This window comes from Vicugna pacos, chromosome 19 (genome assembly GCF_048564905.1).
Source record: "Vicugna pacos chromosome 19, VicPac4, whole genome shotgun sequence".
In the NCBI taxonomy this organism is placed as follows: domain Eukaryota; kingdom Metazoa; phylum Chordata; class Mammalia; order Artiodactyla; family Camelidae; genus Vicugna; species Vicugna pacos.
The window spans coordinates 38,553,865-38,576,054 of record NC_133005.1 but is presented as its reverse complement, the minus strand read 5'-3'; the positions used below and the strand labels follow the sequence as shown (position 1 = coordinate 38,576,054).

The 22,190-nt window shown below is 41.4% G+C and overlaps 1 protein-coding gene across 13 annotated transcripts in view; it reads right to left on the bottom strand.

Annotated features, from left to right (window-relative positions):
* The window catches only part of TSHZ2 (teashirt zinc finger homeobox 2), a 911,650-nt gene that overhangs the window by 871,418 nt on the left and 18,042 nt on the right, over positions 1–22,190 (bottom strand). The window lies entirely within an intron of this gene.

The following is a 22,190-nucleotide window of genomic DNA, read 5'->3' as shown; positions in this document are numbered from 1 at the left end:
GAGATTTTTAAGGATGGGTTTGGTTCACATTTTCAACTTTGCTTTTAAAGGTCAATGCAGATAATTACCTAAAATGTACTTTGCAAGATCTTAAATACTGGGGATATAGACATGCCCTCAAGGAGCTTCCAGAATCTCGAGGGGGAACAGAAACCTAAATAGACAATCACAGAGGGCAGGATAAGTGCTCTGCAGAGGTCCACCCCACACCCCACACCACTCCAGGAGACGTGGAGTGAAGGTAACAGTGTGCTTATCCATCCAAGAAGTCTGGACAGGCTTCCTGGAGGAGGCAGCACTCGAGCTAAGGCTCAAAGAATGTTTAGAAAGCAGAAGTCAAGAGAAGAGGGATCTGTACAGAGAAAAGATCTGTCTATATGAAACAGTACGGGAAGGAGCCACTGGACAGGTGAGCATCAATTCAAGAACAGTGAGAACCAGAGACCTTGTCTCCGGGTTTAGTTCTAAGTCCAGACTGAAATCACTAAAAAAAAAAAAATTTTTTTTTAAATCTTACGATACCTAGAGAGAAGCCAAGGGAAGAAACCAAGAGTAGAGATTAGTGCAAAGACTTCTAGAGAATGTGCCCAAACGTTGGTCCTCACAGTCTTCACTGGTGTCACCAAATAAGCTTAAGAAACACTAGACTTGATAATGATTTTTTAAATGCCACAAATCCGGGACCTCTCAGAGCCTGAGACGTGGATGTGCTTGTGAATGTCTAAGAGGTAGAAAGAGCACGCAGCTCTTCCCAAACTCTCCCAGGCCCCTGCGACTCAGTCTCTCAGACCAGCAGCATCCGCCTCCCCTGGAGCTAGTTGGAGCAGGAGCTGCAATTTAGCAAGACGCCCAGGCGGTACATACAAATATTAAAGTGAGGGAAGCTCTGGCCTCCATCGTGTTAAAGCATGGTTCTCATTCAGTAGGTCTGGGATGAGGCCAGAGACACTGCCTTTCTACCTTTGAGTAACAAGACTCTTAAGCCACGAACACTCATGTTCATGTTCATCCTGGGTGATGGTTTTGCAGGAACCCCTGGGAAAAGTTGAGGAAATCAACCAACCTGAATATCAGCGATCTATTCCCTGATCATCTTTGCATTTGGAACGAGAGGAATGCCCAAGAATTCGTACTAGTCTCTGCCCTCAAGGAGCTATGGTTTACTTGGGAAGCTAATTCTTAATGACGACAAATTAGTAGTGAACAATAAAATTACATGTATGTAAAAGTCATGTATTGGTCAGCAAATCTTTATTGAGTATCTACCATGTGCTAGTCCTATTCGATGACTGGGGATACAGCACTGAAATAAACAGTCCAAGTCCTTTGCCCTCATAGATTTTACATTCTGGAAGGGGTGGAGAGGGGCTGCATATAAATAAACAAGTAAATATACAGTAGAAATAAGCATGATAGGGATGTGGAGAAAGAGACAGCCCAGTAAAGGAGACGGCGCACGCATGGGGATTCAGGAAAGCAGTTATTCTATGACGTAGGAAGGTCAGGGAAGTCCTCAGTGATCAAGTGACATTTGGGCAGAGACCTGAAGGGACTGGAAGAATGTGACATGAGGCTATCTGCGAGAAACGAACCACGTTAGAGGAAACAGCAAGTGCGAAAGCCTTGAGGCAGGAGCATGCCTAGAATACTTGGAGAAAGCTAGGAGCTGTCTGTGGCCAGAACAGAATGAGGGAAGGAAGGAGCAATAGGAGATGGAATCAGAGAAGCCACTGGGGGTATGGGAGGCTGGTCGGGTAGGACCTTATGGAAGACTTTGGCTTTTCCTTGGCCTGAGATGGGAGCCACTAGAATTTGGAGAAGAGGAGTGACTTACATTTCTAAAGGTTTCCTTTGGATGCTCTGCAAAAAGTAGAGTGTAGGGACCAATGGTGAGAACAGGAAGCCACGCTAGGTCAAGTAAACCAGATGGACAATGGTGGCTGCTTGGGTTCTGGCGGTAACCAGCGGAGATGGTAAGACATGCTGGATTCTGGACGTAATCTGAAGATAGCACCAGCTGAACTTCAGAAGATTAGCTACGAGGTGGGAGAGACACCAAGGCTGTACCTAATGTTATGACTCGAGCAACAGATTGGATGGCACTTCTGGTCACTGAGATGAGGAAAGATTTCTGGAGCTGTTAGGAGGGAGGTTGGCACTCAGGGGCTCCTTTTGGACATGTCAAATTTGAGGCGTTTATAAAATGCATCCACGTGAAGATGTCAAGGGGGCAGTTGGAGCTACGATGCTCAAGTTCAGGTCTGCACTGCACACGGTGAGGAGTGTGGACTCTCTTAGTTCTGTACCTGGCATATAGTAGGAATTCAGTCAATGGTAAATGCATGGATGCCATGGCTTAGGTCAGCAGAAATACTTGCTTACTGTTGGAAAAGAACTAGGTTTCCACACCTTACTAATGGTGGGTCAATAAGATTTTCACATGAGAAGAAAAGCATTTTTTTTCTCATTCCAAATGATCTGCAAAATAAGGTAGCGTGGTTTCATTTAGGTTGTTTTTTTATCTACAAGATAACATTAATAAACAAATTTGAAATCACACAAGTATGAACGTAAATTATTTACAGTGTGCTTGAAGAGCTCAGAAGGGCTTTGTAAGATAAATAATTTATAAACTCATAGAAAGAGTTTCTTTTTTTCACTAATTAAGGGTGAAAATTTTACCAATAAATCATGAGAGGTTTCAGGAAGTACAGAGTGGAGATCAATTCAGCGCAACAGACATGTACTGAAAAACTACTATGTGCCAGGCACTCAGCTGGAGATCGGTGGTTCAGAGAACTGTATGTGGTGTTTCTTCTTTTAAGGGGCTGCCTGTGCAGTGGGGGAATTGGCAACCTGAGGGCCAAGTCATGGAGAGTGGTGGACATTGGTACTGCTTACCACTGAGTTCTGATGCTTGGCTTTGCAGGTGCCCCTTCCAGGGCAGGCATGACCATGTGGCTTCCTTTAGCCAATTAAATGTAAATGAATGTTACCTATGTTACTTCCAAGCGGAAGCTCTAAGAGGTCCTGAGTGATCTGCCTTTCTTCTGGACTGAATACTTGTGCCCCGCACAAAATTCGTATGTTGCAACCTAATCCTCAGTGTGCTGTTATTAGGAGATGGGACCTTTGGTGATGATTAGATCATGTGGGTGGAGACCTCATGAATAGGATTAGTGCCCTTACAAGAAGGGGCCAGAGAGCGTGTCTGCTATTTCTGCATTGTGAGGATAGGGCGAGAAGTGGGCAATCTGCAGCTCGGATGAGGGCTCTCACCAGAACCTGACCATGCTGGCACCTTGATCTCAGACTCCCAGCCTCCAGAACCATGAGACATAAAGCTTTATTATTTATAAGCCACCCTGTCTTATGTACAGGGTTAATTAAGACAGACGTGTTCTGACCCACGGTTGCAGTGACAAGAGTGAGGACTGAAGTGTTGCTTCCTTCCTCGGTCCATGGGTGACCACTGTAAGCAGAGCACCCCCACCCCTCCTAGATGACCTGCTGGATTTAAAAAGCATGAACAGGAAATAAACTTCTGTTATGTTAAGCCATTGATACTTGGGAGTTGTCAGTTACTGCATAATCTAGCCTGTCGTAAATGATACCACCTCTAATTAATAAACAACATATTCCTCGTGAATTTCCGTGTCCCAAATGGCCTCGTCATCCTCTGTCCTTTGGGCCTTTAGTTATCTATCTCTTTTTTTAAATATAATTTCTGCTTTGACTAGGTTTCCCAAATCATTTTTATATGATCATTTATAGAAACAGTCATAGATCCAAGCCATCGTTGAAACACTTTCTTCCACTTGTCAGTTTATTTTAAAACTCCACTTTCGAGCTAGAATCAGCGCTCTCTCTCTCTCCTGTTGCCCTTCTGCATGCATCCCCTGTGGGCTTTCTTGCTCACATCATACTTGTCGCCAGAAGCAGATCTATAGTTGTTTCTGATTGTTATTAATTTCACGAAAGTTTCCAGGTATGTGAGAAGAGCAGAGGTCAAGAGACTCGTGTGAAACCTGGATTGTAACTGATTACGTGGCTCCCTTCTGCTCCTGACCTTACTTTAATAAATGGAAACCAGACCTCAGCAAACATTAAAAATGGCCATTCATTAAGGGCCTTCCAGGGGCAAGCAAGCTTGCAAAACTATGAAGTGGTTACTGTTTTTGTGTGTTTTGTTGACTGCCATCTTTCTAGTGACTAGAAACCGTGTAGCACAGAGTAGATGCTAAATAAGTATTGTGATGGGAAAGAAGGAAGGGAGGAGGGGGGGAGGCAGGGAAGGGAAAAAAAGAGGAAAAGGGAAAGGAGGAGCAATAAAGGAAGGAAAGGGAGGGAGGAGGGGAGAGAAGGGCTATATAATGCAGACCAGTAAGTGCAAGGACAGAGGCAGAGATGAGGTGAGGGTGCATATGGGGACCCAGAGGAGGGGCAGGAGATGCAGAGGGGAGAGGCACCAAGGAAGGCTTCCTGAAGAACACAAGGAAACAAAGGCCAGAAGATACTTTTGTCAAACAGTTCTGGGAAAGTTCCACCATCATTAATTTCAGACCACGAGAAGAATTTCTGTATAGGTCAGCAGTTGTTCTAATGGTTTGGAAAATCTACTCTGGATTAAGGGCAAATGCTACCTTGCAGCAAAGACACTGGGTGTTTCCTGAAGAGCAACCAAGTGCCATTTCAACTGTTACGGTAGATTGAGCTGGGAAAGGTCAAGGCAAAGAGAAATCAGAGGAAATACGCTTACAGCAGTGGAGGGGCCAAGATGGGGCAGAGGGCAGGGGCCACAGAGGGCTCGAGCCTGCCTCTTACCACATAAAATCCATTATCCTCGAAAGTCGCCCCAAATAAACAGTAGTAAAATATCTGTTTTCACTCATTGACATTTTCTTGATCTTAAGAAAATATGACTAAAAGCTACTTTTCAAAATAGCTATTTATACTGATTTTAAAGCAAGCTAAATAGCAGTGTTCTTTCTTTTTTTTTAATTTGAAATATTTTATTTATTTTTTATTGGAGCATTTTTTGTTTATAGTATTGTATTAGTTTAGATGTACAATATAATGATTCAATATTTTTATAGGTTATATTCCATTTAAAGTTATTATAAAATACTGGCTATATCCCCTGTTATGTATAATATATCCTTGTAGTTTACTTATTTATGCATGTTAGTTTGTATCTTTTAATCCCCTATGTCTATATTGCCTGTCTCCCTTCCCCTCTCCCCACTGGTAATCACTAGTTTATTCTCTATATCTGTGAATCTGTTTCTGTTTTGTTACATTCATTTATTTTTTTTAATTCTGCATATGTCATAACATATACAGTATTTGTCTTTCTCTGACTTAGGTCACTAAAGCTAAGACATTACTTCCAGGTCCATTCATATTGCAAATGGCAAAAATTTCATTCTTTTTTATAGCTAAGTTATATTCCATTATGTATGTATACCACATCTTTTTTTTTTTTTTTTGCAGTGTATCTCTTTTTTTTTTAACTTTTCTTATTGAGTTATAGCCATTTTACAATGTTGTGAGCAGTATAGTGTTCTTTCTATACAAATCCAGCTTTAGGGCAAATCCCACCCACCCACTGCTACCAGCTTGCTCTTGTACTGAATTTTGGAACAGTCCCTGGATCACAGTATACCACTCATTTTCAGCATCATCACCAATAAATACAATGGTCCTGTCCTTAGAAGCCCACCCGCCCTCCCAACTCCAACATGGAAGCTGATTATTATTGCATGCCAGGTTCCACCACTGGCTTGTGCATCTGTTGAATGCAACACTCATAATCAATTTTCATTTGTTTACCTGGAGGCAGTAGAAAGCTGCCCTATCTTAGTTAAGATGAGTTTTTGACTATAAGATAGGAAACCCAAAATAGCAGTGAGGGGAGTTTCTTAAGTCTAGCACTAGAAAGCCAAAGACTGACATGGAACTACACAGTGACAGGGCTCCAGACTCCTTCTGTCGTGTTTCTCCCCAGTAAACAGATTTCCATTCTTGTGATCACTTCATGGTCCAAAACTGTTGCTGGAGCACCAGCTGTTACATCTACATTCTAGCCATCAGGAAGAAATAGTGCAAGAAGGGAGGCAAAGAATTACCCACTACCTCTTTTAAATTCATTTCCCAGAAGTTGTCTCTTCCTCCTATAATTAACTGGACAAGAACTCGGGTCCATGGTTCCACTTAGGAGCATAGGAAACTAGGAAATCTTGCTGTATTGGAGGCTTCCCTGTACCACTTCACAATTAAAGGTCAATTATTAGGGAATAAGAGGGGGGTTGTATTGGGAGATAATTGGCATTTCCACCCACTCCAATATGGTTTATGCCAGGTTTTAATTCATCTTACTCTGCCTCTTCCCAAGTGCTAAGAAAAATAATGAGATATATAAAGTTTTCTGAAACCATGAAACTGAACTCATTTACCTTTATAATTTTCTATTAATCTACTACCAGAATTCATTTTACATTTAATTCCAGTCTCTAACTCTTTAATGCCATCTCTTTAGTCTTTACACATTACTGGTCTCAGTCAAGTCAGACTTTTTCATCTCCTTTATGTTCATTTATTTTAACTTTTAGTGGTCTTCTAGCCAATCCTTTATCCTTTTTATTACAAGAGCATGAAATTTTATAATCCCCTAGGGCTTTGTTAGTCAGCTGCTACAAGGTTCTTAACCTTCACTAATTTATTCCCTCATTTTTGACTTTCCGATCTGAAGCATGCCTGAATATTTTGTTTTTGAATACGAAAGTAACTTTTATTAAGTAGGTTTATTGCATTAATAGATTTTTATTTCAGTTTTTACAGTTATATTTAAGTTCTCTGCTAGCTATGCTACAGATCACTTTAATAACAATTTATAATACTATGTAATATAATTTATATTTTAATATAATAAAAACATACCTAATATAATAAAGCAAGAGTCATTTTGTAAAACTTTACCTGGAAATCATTTCAAATAAGCATCCATTTTTTAACTCCCTAACAAACAATTTTATTGATATTTATTATAATAGAAAATCCCTAAACAAGAATAGCTTCTCTTTTTAAGGAAAAAAATAATAATAATAAAGACAGTGCCTCTTAAAATACCACACAAGTTTTGATTTTTTATTTGCCTCGTCCTTTCTCCTCGCTGTTTTGATTTCTCAGTGGCAGAGCAGGAATTGTTTTTCCTTCGTTGTACAATTACACGAATGATCAATACCCAGCCGTGAAAATTTCTAATTCAGGTTACAACAGCAAGAACAATCATGTCGGCATTAACTGAGATATATATGTGACAATAAAATAATACTAATAATTATAAAACACTCTCTCCTCCTCCATTGAAAATCTGGCAGGGAAATATAAAAAGACTGATCAAAATGCAAATGTTAGGCATATATTTGTGCACCGAGGGAAGGAAAAACCAAGGCATGAACCTGAGGACTTTAAACCTCCTGCACTTTAACGTTAAGACCAATACAAGAAGAAAAAAATGGTCATCAGAGGGTTAGACTCGGATAATATTTCTCTTCACACAAGGACCTAATTAACCGTATCGGTGAACGTGTGTTGCATAACGACCTCCTCCTAGAACGCAGTAGTTTATAGAAAGAACTTTTATTTAGTTCATGAGTCTACACTTTGCTCTTGTCCTCGGGAGGTTCTGCTGATCCGGGCCAGGCTTGCTGATTCGGCCGAGACACACTGGTGAGTCTGTGACTGGTTCCTGAGTCATCTGGGTGGGGGCGAGGGGTGCTGGCTGGCTGTCAACTAGGGCACCTCAGCCCTTGTCCACATGGCCTCTCATCCTCCGGCAGGCTAGCTCAGGCTCCATCAACTGGTGGCCGAATTCCAAGAACAGCAAGAGGGCGAGCCCAGCGCATGCTTCTGCCTCTGCTTGGTGGTCTGCTTAGTGTCTGCTGATATCCCATTGTCCAAAGCAAGTCGTGTTCCCCACCCAGATGCAAGCGGGAAATGGGAAAACAGACTCCACCTCATTATGGGAGGGGAAGACAGTTGTGGGCATTTTATAATCTACCACATCACACTCAAGAGATCCATCATCTTTGCTATCAATTTTTGAATTCCATGGCCCACTGAACAGTCCATTCTCTCAATTATTGAGTATTTCCTTTGTGCCAAGCCCTATTTCAGAAGTAGTAAACCAAATAAAATTCTGACCTCGTGAAGCTTACCTTCATAGGATCAACAGGGGTCCCCTCTTTCCTAAATTGATATTCTTTTTGACCCCAGCCAATGTCTCTGCCTCTTATAACCAGGAGTAAACCTCTCTGGTTTTTCCCCATTTGCTTTCCCTTCCCTTTTCTTCAGGCAATAGTCTCTTGCCTTTCCTTTTGGGAATTTCTCCCTCCACTGCCTGGGAGACTGTCAAATGCAGGGTCTCTCTTTGTTGCTGTACATCTGAGCATGAGATCCAGTCTGGCCAATCACAGCACTTCATCCTGGACATAGTGATTGGTCTAGGTTTGGGCAAAGAAGCCAGGCAGGACTAATCAAAGACATTCTCAGGAATTGCTACGAAGCTATGTAGGAAAATCTGATATCTCTACCTGTAGACAAAATGTGAACTAGAAATGCCAATAATCTTAAATACCCCATGAAAATAAATCAACAAGGGGAAATCAGAGCAAAAAAAAAAAAAATGAAGAGATAGAATCCTGGTGATGTCACCTGTACTCCTGGAAACAGCCATGCCTGAAGCCATATTCACTTCTGCTCTCAGTTACAGAAGTCAGTGGCTTATCAAGTTTGAATTTTTGTCATCCACAACCAAGTGAGTTGTGATTCACCCAGTCCTCCATCATTGAACACTGCTGTCCCAACCTCCTAAAGCCAGATAGAGCCCCCGAAAGCCCTGTGTACTATTTACAGAACACTATATATGACTCTACCATACTAAGAACAATCAATTAAGCAGAAAATAACTACATGATACAACTACAATGTAGCAACCATAGATACAACTTTTCTCTTTTTAAAACATGTTATTGAACCAAGTAAGGTCTGCCATTTCCAATTTTTTATTAATAATCATTTGGTTTTATCCATTGGGTCACTTACAGCTGGTACTAACAGACAGGCTCAAGATTTCTGGGAAGGAAAATAAAAATGAAAAAGTTCTATCTGGTGAGTCATTTTTTCCTACCAAGTCAAAAAAGATTAGCTTCCATCCAGGTCATGAAAGATTCCAATGATCCTTTGGACCACAGACTGAGAACCTTTTTCTATTAAAGTAATATTAAAGATTATATTAGAATAATCAATCCTAAATTACAAATAGTAAATTCTATTCCTCCCCAGCCACCTTCACAAGGAACACAGGATTCTAATGGCAGTCTTTTGGAAGTATATCCCCCAAATTATTACTCAATCCAGTCTTTCTCAGGTGTGTCCTATGAAACGTTTTATACACACACACACATACACACACACACACACAGTTCAGAGTTCAATTATGCCACATACTTTATCATCCTCTTGGAGAGAACTTACATGCATCAGTGTGTAAGCTCCAGAGAGGACCCAGTTTACCTTTGTTTGACCTAACATTTCTCAAACAAATTTGATCCCAGAATACTGGGGGCAGTTGGGGAGGGGGGGTTCATCATACCACACCTGTTAACATTCATGAACCCAGTTATCTGTGGAGTAAATATTAGCCTACCAACAGACTTTTTCTATAAAGAGCTAAAGCATGAATAGTTTAGGCATTGCAGGCAATGCAACTATTCAACTTGGTCATGGCAGCATAAAAGCAGCCAAAGACAATATGTAAACAAGTGGGCATGGCTGTGCACCAATAAAACTTTATTTATAAAAACAGGCAGAGGGCCAGATTTGGCCTGTTGGGCATAGTTCGCTGGCCTAGGTCTAAACCAACAGGAGACTTCACATCCAGAAGAGGAGACTAGCTAAGACCATGAACTTAGTCGATGTTGGAGTCCCAGTTCCATGCACAGGCTGCACGGCCTTGAGTAGCTTGCTGAACCTAAGCCCTGTTTCATTGCTGTAAAATGAGGATTACGTGTACTTTTATACACCTATTGAATCTGTATTTCTACCTGATATCTCCAAGTGGAGGGAGTGTGTGTGTGTGTGTGTGTGTGTGTGTGTAATTCCAAAAAGGATTTCAGTTGAACACATGGACCAACATAAATCAAAAGAACGGTTGGGAGGTAAAAACATTCATACGCCAAAGTCATACAGCAAACACGGCACTCAGATCCAACAATGACAGATTTAAAAATATAAGCCTCCTGGGAATTTGTAAAATTTGGGGAGACAGCTCTGAACTTCCCGTGTATGGAGCAAGGTTTAAGACAATCTTACATAACTCTCAGGGGCGAGGGAGACCCAATTAACATCTTGCTTCCATAAACCTACCAGCAGCTATATTTGTGTTTATAATGTGTCTAAAGAGACAAAAGAAAACTGCCGTCCAAATCACACACACACATTTTTGCTATTTAATTTTCAGCCAGAGCCTCTGATGACCACGTAGGCCATCCGAAGGTTCTGTTTTATTCCTTTTATTGGTAGGACAAAATGGAGATCAAGACAAAGAGTTAGTTTATAAACCGTGCTGCAGTTCTGAGAGATTGGAAATTTTTTTACCCAAATGTTTGCTTTCATAAAATTTTTTACACTCACATTAGCAAAATTGCATTTTCATTTTGCCACACTGTGTTCACAGTTTCAATTTTTACTGCATAATACAGACAGATCTTCTTTTCCATTCATTCTATTTTGTACACGCAGAGGTGACGGAAGGAAAGAGACTAAATGCTCAGATCCCTCCAGAACTCCCCTTTTGCCCCACAGGGACCTAACATTTATCACAATTAATTTTTTTCTTTAAAAAAATAAAAAGGAATGAACATTTCTTTGTCAGGTAGAAGCTTTTAGTCATCCTGACACCAGGCTTTCACGGAGCAAAAATATTACTAATACTATTTTCCCTCTGAAGTGCATTTGTTATCAATATGCACTTAAACTGGTGATCAAGTCTTGCTAGGAAAGACACCTGCTCTGCATTTTCTATCTGTTTAATACCTTAGGGATACATCACTTAATAATTTAGTGCTAAACCATTTAGCATTTTAGCCCATCATCGCTTATATTACACACAGGATTTCAGTAATGTCTGATAAAATTATGTGTTAGCTGCCTTATGTGTGTGTAAAACTTAATAAGTCTTCTTTCCCCCCTCAAGTTTAATAACTGATTTTCTTACATTTATGGATGTGAAATTTTATTGCTCATGGATATAGTTTGAACCTAAATCTTCATATCTTATAAATTGATTTTTAGTTTCCTTTTTGACCTTATGAATTTCAATCAGACAGTGACCTCTTGTTGCTCATGAATCTGACTGATTTAATGCCTTATAACAATAATAGTGGAGAAAAAGCATTATCATAAGAGCCCACAGGGTTTGCAGAAACCCATAACTAGATCTTGGAGGCCTCAAGCAATAATAATTCTTGACCTAAGACCATTCTCTAAAGCCGGCATTCTTTACTGTACTGGGATGGCCCCACCTTGTTGTAGCTTAACTCGGGTGAGGAGTGGAAAAGTCTCAAAAGGAGATTGGCTAAAATTGTTTCAAAGGCAGTCTTGAACATAAACCAGTAACAGGAAAGGCACAAAAAGCTAACTTTATCTCAATTTTATCATGATTTGAAAAAAAAAAAAGAAATAATATAGTGGAGTTGTCTTTTGGGGGAGGAGAGGCATTTTAATTAGTTTAATTTGATTTTTAAAAAATGAAAAATTAATATTAACTGTCCTTACAGACTGTATTTGTTACTACTCCATCTTGTTCTGTGACTGCGGGGTTTATAGCGTAAATGGAACACTTGAAGGAGCGTTCCTTTGTTTCCCTGGCCTTGCTAATTTAATTTAATTAGTTTACTGAATAACTGGGTGTTGATGCCTATTACTCCTTATTAAGAAAGACTCTTAAACCCAAAACAAAAGCAGCTCTTTTTTCCCTTATTCTTTCTTTTTTTATGAACACAGGGGTCCAACTTTTTCCCTCACGGAGATCAACACTTCTCAAAAGATAAAACAGCTGAAATGTGGGTTCCCCATCAGCTTCCCCTCCGTGAGTCACTCTCTCAAAAATCTAAAGATCCTCCAAATTGCAACAACAAAATGCTGGCAATGGAATGCTGACTCAGCCTGAAATTACTTGGGAAAAATAAATCTTCTCAGCTGCGAGAACTTAAGTAGATGCCCTATTTAACACACGCTCTTTGGCGGTAGCTGCTTGAAAAGAAAAAGAAAGAAAGCAGACTTTCAAAAATCTTACTCTGAAAGAACCTCACTTCAAACCCCATGTGGAGTTCAAGTACTGGGATTCAAAGTCCCTAAGACAAAATGCTCAGCTCCGCTTTCAACCCACTTTAACACGGGAGACTAAGAATGGGAGCCCTTGGTTCTGCTCACCAGTATTTCCAGTGCTCCTCCTTCCAGGCATTGGACAGGATTATACTTTCCTGCCTCCCTGAAGCAAGGTGTGCCCATGTGCCCAATGAAATGTCAGAAAAAATGCAGTTAGATGGTGATGTTCGATTCTACAATGTCCTCTTCTGCCCAGGCAAGCATGGAGGGACCTCTTGATCTGCAGATACGGAGCAGAGTCACTGAATGCTGCCTTGAAAAGTTGTGTGAACCACGGCAGACCTGACATGAGCAAGAAATAACTTCTGTTGTTTAAGCCAATGAGGTCTTGGCATGAAAGTCGGTTGTGACCACACACTTACCCTTCGTCATCTTCATTCCAGGGAGACAGTATCATCTGGGTAAGGGAAGTAGGGAGTGGAATACACGGAATGGAGGTGGAAATGACTGCCTGATCCCAGATCGGAACCTTATCTGTGACACATCTTTAACCTAAGGTTTTGCCACAAAAGGATCCTACTGGAGCCAAATACAATAAATGAGTGCTTACCGATTTGTGGTCATTAACACATCAGACTGCATTAGTGAAATTTTTCTATAAAAATAGGTTAAGGTCCTAAGATAAAAAGGGCAAAGGAAGGTAACATTGTCTTTCAGTTCAGAAGTTGAAGAACTCTATTTCTAAAAAAACAAAAGGACATCCAAAGGAAAATGAAAAGGAATGGAACTAAAAGGTGAAGCCGTTCATCATTTCATAACCCTAATTTTGAACTATTTTTCCAGTAATTTTTTTAGTCTTTTGCAGTGAATGCGGACTTAGAGTTACAACATGGCCTCTGAAAGAGTTAGCAGCAGTCAGTGGTTCGTTTACTCCGTGAACAAATACTTGTTAAACAATTAGCTGAGGGCTGCACAACTTCCCACTGTGTCGTCAGGGTCTCTCATTCTGACTTTGGCCTCCAAACTGACATCAAGGAAACATGTCAGGTAAAGGTGTTCTACTCTAGAGTGTTAACAGTAACATGTCACCTCATCCCAGGGTATCTTGAACAAGATGAGTGAGTCTCCTGTATCTGGTCCATCTTCGCCTGTGCTGTGGCACCCAGAGAGCTTAAGGGTGACCCAAACCCCCCAAGTGGGACCAGATTAGGGGGAGATCAATCCACGACAGGAAAGTGCTATGTTCAGAAAGGGCAAAGGCACGGGGCCACCAGAAACTATCCTCAAAACTAAAAACGTTGTCAGTAGTGACAAAGGATAACTTCTTACTTCTACATTTTTCTTTCACATTTTAATTGTTATACTTTTCAAAAACATGCATAACCTCTGACATTATATACAAGGAAAACTATTACATTTAAATCTCATTATCCTCTTACACCCCCAATGGTTTTCATCACCAAGATTATGGTCTAAATTAAAAAATCTCAAATTCAGAGAAACTCAAACCGCTGACTTGACATCCTGAAATTGGACCATCTATTCCAAAGTTATCTGAATGCCTCTGGCAATAATATCCTAAAAACAAAATATTCAATGACTTTTCTAAACCACATCAAATTATTTGCAGAAGATGGGACACAAATTATGAATCAATCAATCAATATTTATTTTTTCTGGTCTTCCAAGAGCCTTTCCTGGTTCTATTTTCCAGGGTTCATTGGAAATAAGTTCTTTAGGAGGAATCTCATGGTGTCTGGGATCTTTTTTTTTTTCCTCATTTCCTTTAAGCCATATTACTCATAATGGCAGAGTGCTAGCTGACTTTACAAATGCCCCTTTCTGTTTATCCTGTAGTTTCCTGTCAAAGCATTGCATTAGAGCTTGGAAATTAAATTGTGGGAGAGTGAGTCCCTCTGGTTAAGGTAAACCAGAGTGGTGTGAATTCATACCCAAAGGACTGCACAGCCAGCACATCTGCGTCTGTGGCAATTAGGCAATCTCAGGGGTGGGAAGGAACATATTTCAAAAGCACATTTATGTACCAAATAAAGCCAGCCGGTTATCTTAAATATGAAACCATCTGCTTTTTAAATATCTTCCTTTATCAAGATTGTGACTGTAAAAGTTAATTCTCACTGATGCTATTAACATAACTAAGAAGAAAATCTCATTTCCTTCTTAGCTTCCTCTACCACTGGGTCATAATCTTAAATGGAACTCAAATCGCTAAGAGATTCTCCCTTAAAATATAGAAAGTGCAGAAATAGGTGCAGGTGATTATGGTTCCAGTTCTTAACCTTGAATATTTCCCAGAATACTTTACATTTATCACAGGTTAATAGCAATTAATATTATTGAGTGCCTGTTATGAACTTTAAATTGCTTGACCCTTGATATACATTATCTTTTTTAGTCCACACAACTCTAAGAGGTAAGCATTTCTATGCTCATTTTGCAGATATCAAAACTGAGATTCAATTAAGTAATTTGTCAATTACAATTCATAAATTTTTTCCCAAGTATACATTAAAGTACATGCATAACTCTTACAATTTAAAAAAGCACATTTCATACATGCACTACAAAAATTTCAGTCATACTACCTGTTAAATGTGTGCCCCAGTGCAGAAAATTCAAGGAGAAGAAAAAAGAAAAAAAATATATTTGTGAAAATCTCAAAATGCCAAGACCTGCATTTGTGCTTCCCACACTGTTACTGCATTTGGTCTGCGCGAGCATCATCAGGTTATATCACTCATATCAAGTGCAAGCAACGCACAGAGCTAGGACGTGAGCGCAGGCCTCCCTGAGGAGGGTATGGGAGACAGCGTTAACCCACAGGCTCTGAACTCAGCGGTGTAAGTTACGGTCCCAGCTCCACAACTCACCAGCTGTATGACTTTAGACAAATTAGTGAAACTAATTTCTTTCCATTTCTCATCATAATAGATCCCACCTTGCATTGCTACTGCTCCTCTGAAGAGCCAGTAAGGTACATGGGGCGGTGTCTGGCGCATGGTAAGCTCTATATGGTAACCAGCCCCCAAGATGGCCGCAGTGGTCCAGCCCTCCGGATAGCTGCAGCCTTGTGTGTTGCCCCTCTCGTGTTAAACACAGCTGTGGTGTGCGGAGCGTTGTGGAAATGACTGTGCAATTTCTGAGCCTGGGTTAGAAAGGACTTTGTAGCGTATGCCTTGGTCTCCACTCACTCTGGGAGACACCACCCATCATGCTGTGAAGACACTCAAGCAGACCTCTGAAAAGGTCCATATCCAGACAAGCCAAGGCCTCCCCTCAAGAGCTAGCACCGGCTTGTGGGCCACATGAGTGGCCCTTCTTAGAAGTGGACCCTCTAGTCCACTGGATTCAAGCCTTCAGACTGCAGCCCCGGCGGACAGTTGGACTGCAATCTCATGAGACACCTCAAGATAGATCCACTCAATTAAGCCACTTCTGAATTCCTAACCCATAGAAACCATAAGATGATCAATGTTTGTCATTGTTTTAAGCCACGAAGTTTGGGAGTGCTTTGTTACACAGCAATACAGTGCTCAAAACACCTTAAGCTCTTAGCAGAAACCAAAGTTCATGTTTGCTCTGCTTCACCAAGAAACCTCCTGTCATGAAGGAAAAACTGCCCTTGCAGGAAATTTTAAGCCCTCTAGCACTGGGAAGGAAATGCAAGTAATGAGGAATTTTGTTTTAGGGATGGGGGCTTTGGGTGGTACTGTTCAAGTGACCACATGCCTAATTCACATACACACAGGATCATATCCACTGAGAAGTTCAAAATTCCATTACTAGTACCACCCTATACAATCACAAATCAGTAGGCTATTGCATTTTCAATACATCCATTTGCAGACCCCAAATATGCCATCTTTCCCCACAGTTCCCTCCATTCATTGCCTTGCTTCCTTTCTTCTGATTTCTTGCAGCAACACAAAACAATGAAGAAGCATGCAAAGCAATATTTCTGGGAAAGAATCTTGTTTTCCTATATGCTGTATCTTTCCCACCGGAGGCACGCAGGGAGTGGGAATGGGCTCAATATTTTTGTACTAACAAGACTCATAGTAGTAACATCCCTCTGCAGCCCTCACAGTCACATCAAAATAAATCACCGTCTTATCAACCCGTCCAAACACTCCAGGTTCCGTCGCCCTGTACAGAACTCCTCATCTATTCTTCCAGAAAATGTTTCAGAACCACAGAAAAGTCCTTAGATTTTTCCCCAGGTTCTGTGGTGAATGGATGGGCTTCTCTCCTGTCCTGACCTATATGTTGGGATACATTTATGAATAAATGATCAAAAGTCTGGTGCTTAGACCCTCTCTCTGCCACATACACTGTTGATGGCGATGTCATTGGGCACAGCCATGTTAGAGATGATTTAGGGACACAACAATTTTGCTTAAGCACTAACTTAACTCTGATTTTAGAGCCTAAATCTCTGATCTCGCTGTAAGATAAGGGGGTTATGAGAAAAATAACACAGGCATGAGAATGATGGGGCAGAATAGGAAGTGCGAATTAGGAAGACAGGTAGCCACACACTTTTGTAAAGAATATTCTGTCAACTTGAGCATTAAACAAAGCAAACATCCTATAATGTTCCCTAAGGTCTGCAGCTCAGACAAGAGGACCTGTCACCTCACAATCACATGATGGCTGCACCACCTCCAGTATCACATTCCTGTTCCAGGCAAAAACAGGGGGAGAGTCAGGAGGGCAAAGAATATGTTCCAGATGAATGCTGCTGTCACAACCTCCCACTGCTATGGAGCCCTCCTGGAAGCTACATCCAGGGATTTCCACTTAGATTTTATTGATCAAAACAGAGTCTCTATCTTCATGGAAGGCTGAGAAGTATCTTTTTTTTTTTATTTTAGAAGCAGAAATGTTGATGCAGCCAACAAATTGTTGTTCTGGCAGTAAGGAGAAAGGAAAAATGGACATTGTGTAGGCACCTCGCATTCTCTACCACATCCTTTGGTTTAGAATTTTCACATCTAAGAAGTTCTCACAGCACACTGAGACGTGAATACAAGAATGTTCATCACAACAGCATTAACATTAAAAAAAAACTGGCAACCACATAAAGAAAGTTGGTGTCCTACCCAGATCCCTTTAATGGGCTGATATCCCTCCTCCCAAACAGCAGTGAGAGTTGGCCACCAATGGCTCAAATCAGAGTCTCTTCTGGAGGATTGCCTGGGTTCCTCTCCACTGATAACGCCTGTCCTAGGCGCTGCTCCTAGGAAACCCAGGCTAGGACAACACACATCGACAGCAGACTAACCACTTAGATTACGATATAAGCATATCATAATGAATGCCAGTTAGAATTAAGCAAAGTTACACACAATGATATTGACAAGATGTCTGGGGTTTTACATTGAATGCAAGAAAAAAAGCAAATTGAAGAGCATTGTGTATAATCTGCTCTGATTTATGTAAAGTAAAATAAGGATATACCTCAATATATTTAAGTATATTTAGAAAATTTCTAGAAGAACACAAAAGAAACTCTTTGCCTGTTTTCTCTGGTTAGCTTCTCATCGTCTATTCTTCTGTATTATTTGAATTTTTTTAAGTCTTTCTTTTATGACTTGAAAATTATTCCTTAAAACAGCTCCATCATCCAACATGATCAGAGGCGGAGATTTTCGGTTGGCACAGTATTTGCTATCAAAGGATTTCAAACTTAAAAAACATTAAATAGAAAGCTTAGGTTCTAGTCCAGCTCTGCTATTTACTAGTTAAGTTAGGTAGGTCACTCTGCCTCCTAGATGCCAACCTACAAAGTAAGAGTTAAAGTAAATACATTAACCCGCAGTGCTATTTGAGGAACAGATGAAATAACGCACGTGGAAGCTTTCTGTGAACTATAAATCTTCACACGGTAGTTACGTTGTTATCAGTAATGATACCGACAATACATCAAGACCTTGAACGTCCACAGATACAAATTAAATATTATTATGTGGTATGCCCCAGCCATAGTTCGCTGATGCAAGTAAGAAAGATCGACTCTGGTTGGTTTATACAGAAAAGGTTACCGGGAAGCTCACAGAAACATTCAGGAGGCTAGATAACACGGCTTGGAGCAACAGCAGTACAAAAGGTGGCCTTTCATCTGGAGTTACAGAAAAAGCACTCTGCAGCCTTTGTCACAGTCTGGTGAGGACGGGCTCAGGCCACACGCGCTAGAGACCAGGCTTGTTCTGCCGGCACCACTGACCCGGCCACCTCCGAGCCCCGGAGGGAGGCCGTTCCCGGGAGCTGGCGCTGCTGTGCTCAGTGCTAACCACTGAGCGAAGACTTTTTACATTAAGCACCTTGCTTCTTGTCTGAGCCTCACAGTAACCCTATTAGGTGAGGTCTACCATCACGCCCGTACTACAGATGAGGAAACTGAAGTTCATAGAAGTTCTGTGTCCAAGGTCACACAATTAGTAAGCAGCAGAGCTTCAACTCAAACCCAAGCCTGTGTGACCCCAGAGTCTGTGTTCATGGCTGCTTCCAGATACTGCTTCCCAGAACATGACCACATGTCTAGTTACATGTAGACAGGGGACATTATCTAAGGGACCTGAGGGACTAGGAAGACTTCGTGGAAGTCTAGAACCTGGGTTGGACCACATGTGCCAAAGAAGAGCTGACAGAAAGCGTTGCCTCTTCTCTGAACCTGCTGACAGATGCAAAGCAGAAAATCCAACTGCAATTAAAATGTGTGACCCAAATTATCTAGCACCTTGCAGTGCATAGGAAGGTCAGCAGCAGAAGCATCACCTGGGAACTTGGGACAATTGCAAAATCTTTGGCCCATCCTGGACCCACTGAGTCAGAATCTGCATTCCACAAGGTCTCCAGGTGGTCCACATGCACTTCAAAGTTTGGGGAGCACCGTTCTGGAAGGCTTCACTGAGAGTTCAGGTTGGGGAGTAAGCAGAAGCAGCCCTGAATGCTTACTCTGAAACTAACCCTCCCTGTAAACTGGACTGGGCGTGGTAGTAACAAACCAGTCACCATGTTTCTGTGGATTAGGTCACTGAGTTACCACGGACCATCAACAAAGCCATGGGCTGACCACTATTCTTATCGACAGAGGAGGAATCTCATCTGATTTAGTAACTTGAACTCACTTCACGTAACAAATAACTTGGCAGAAACTAAGATATGAAACCTCCCCAGTTTGATTCTGGAAGTTTCATTCTTCTGCACCACACAACATCCCCTAATTATAGACTGGTTTGAGGAAGGAATGAGATCATCTTTGCAAAAGACTTAATACAGTGCCTGGTACTTAACATACATGAATAATGAAGAGAAATAATCTGACTCACTTTAATGAGATTTGAGCCAGTGAGCTCTCAATCACCTAAAAATGGCTATCTGCTGAAAACTTCTAATGCCAGCTTCTGCCAACCCCCAGAATATGTTTCAACAAGTTTCCCCTCCCGTAAGCCCATGTTTTATCAAATGAAAGTAAATTTTCCTACTAGCCTAAAACAGAATGCAATTAGAAAGGTGAATCTGCAGCCCTGAGTCAAAGATGGACCTCTAAGGTCTCGCGTAAATGATTTTGGGTTTTCCACTGTTTTGAATTATCCATGCCACTGCTCCCCTTCCTGGCACTGATGACGGAGTGTTAACTACATTACATGCAATTAAATTCAAAATATTTGTGCAGCAATTATATGGATTCATCAAACCTAATGGTGCAGTCACAATTTCGTGTGTACTCATCAGCACTGCTCAGGAGGAAAAAAAATCGGCGTATAGAAATATATTCCCACTAGCTGATAATTATAAAGTAAACACTGTGTCTGATGCCCTCATGTTAGCTGGTATCTATCAATAGTAAACCGATTAGAGGTTCCTCACAGCATTGACCCAACTGCTCAGTATTTTTAAGTATCCTTCATTAGGGATCAGATATATCAAGAGGGGGTCTGTTCAGCAACCAATGAGTAAACCGTATTTGTGTTTACTTTTTTTTTTTTTTTTACAAGGTTGTGTATTTCTTTCTTCTTTTGACGTCTTCTCACCCTCTCGTTTTGGGCTAGCCAGCGTGTGAGCCCACTGTGGATGCCCAATCCCATACGCTTGGCCCACCCCCACGTTGACCAGGAGCCAAGGCGGGTCGTTTTTTGTGTACACTGGCAGCTTCGCACCTCAAGCACTCATGGCCCCTTCTCCTCCTGGCTGCTTTATCTAGCACCAGGAGCGCTTACCCAGCTAGGGCTTTAAGGCCCCTAATGGGGCAACCCTCAACCACTGGAGAGGAGCTGGAGGACCCACAGGCCCCCTCTCCCACCACTTGGTGGGCCACGGCTGAAGCTTGTCCTACGCGGCTCCTCAAGGGCACCCAGCAGGGTTGAGGCCCAGACGCCCACAGTGGCAAGCCGCTGGCTAATGCCTCTTCTGCTGACTTTCCTCCCTTCCACGTCTCATTTTCCCCAATTCTTCACTTGGGCTTTTGGAATCATCCTCCAAATACACCCCCTGGACTCAAGCTCTTGAAAAAGGGTCTGCTTTGGGAAGAAACCCAGACAACATAATCCCTTTGTTTTAAGAACTTGACCTCTTAGGAAACTCGGTGGAGGTCAGAGACAAACTCCAACAGTGGAAGCTATGTTCTCACTTTCCTGGAGTGAGGGTACGTGACACAGGCTCCAACATTCACATGAGTCTTTGGGAGTTTAAGATACAAAGAAGCAGGGTTCCTGCATAATCTATTCTAGCAAAGGCAGCAGCAGCAGCGGCAGAGCTGGTTTCCAGTTGGTGGCAGCGACCGTGGTTCTGACTGCTGAGGGAGCAGCCCCAGTGCGGGCAGCAGCATCCAGGCCCGGCAGTGTCTTCATGTTACCAGTTCCTCCCACAGACTGATTTTGGCCCTTTTCCTGGCTTCTCTGGTCCTCTGGCCCTCTGCAGACCCTCTAATAAATTCCTTTTCTGTTTCAGTAAGCCAGAGTTCATTTTCGTGGCTGGAAACTGAAAAGAGCAACTGATATGGGTGATGTTCTCCTTATGTATAAAGATAAAAAGGGTATTCATGACAACATTGTCTGTCAGAGGCAAATCCTGGAGGCAACCTTTAACATCCAGCAGGAGGAGACTGATCAGTTACAAAGTAGCAAGTCAATGGCTAAAAATTAACAAGATAGCTCTGAATGTATGTATGTAGAATTATCCCAAGATTAAGCTAAAAAAAGATCAGAATCATGTATATGGTTTGCTACTCTTTCTGTTTTTAATATATAGAGAGACATATAAATAGATATGTGTGAATATATGTGTATGTGTAGGCCTTTATATAATAGATGATAGATAGTTGGAATGTCCTATATACTTGCACAAGCACTGTATGTCTCTAGAAGGATCTGGTAACAGAGTTTGCATCTTGGAGAGGAACAGGATCCTGAAAACCAGATATGGGACCGAGTCTTACATTTCCCCATATATCTTTTAAACCTTTAAGTTTATACTTATGAATATTTTTCATCTATGCAAAAGGAAATAAAATTTAAATTTAAATGTATAAATAAACTCAACAATCTGAAGAAAAAGAAAAAGGCAGATTCCAAGACCCTGAAACACCCAGGCTAAGGCGAGAAACAAAGATTCTGTATTTTTAGCAAGCAGCTCCAGCGACTCTGACTCCCGGGCGTGCTTCTGAATCTCTGGTCTACATCCTCAGGGATCAGGAGTGGTTCGTGCATGTGCTACTCCATCTTGTCCAGTCTCTGCACTGAGCCCAAATTAACACTGCATTTTTAAGTCAATACTGA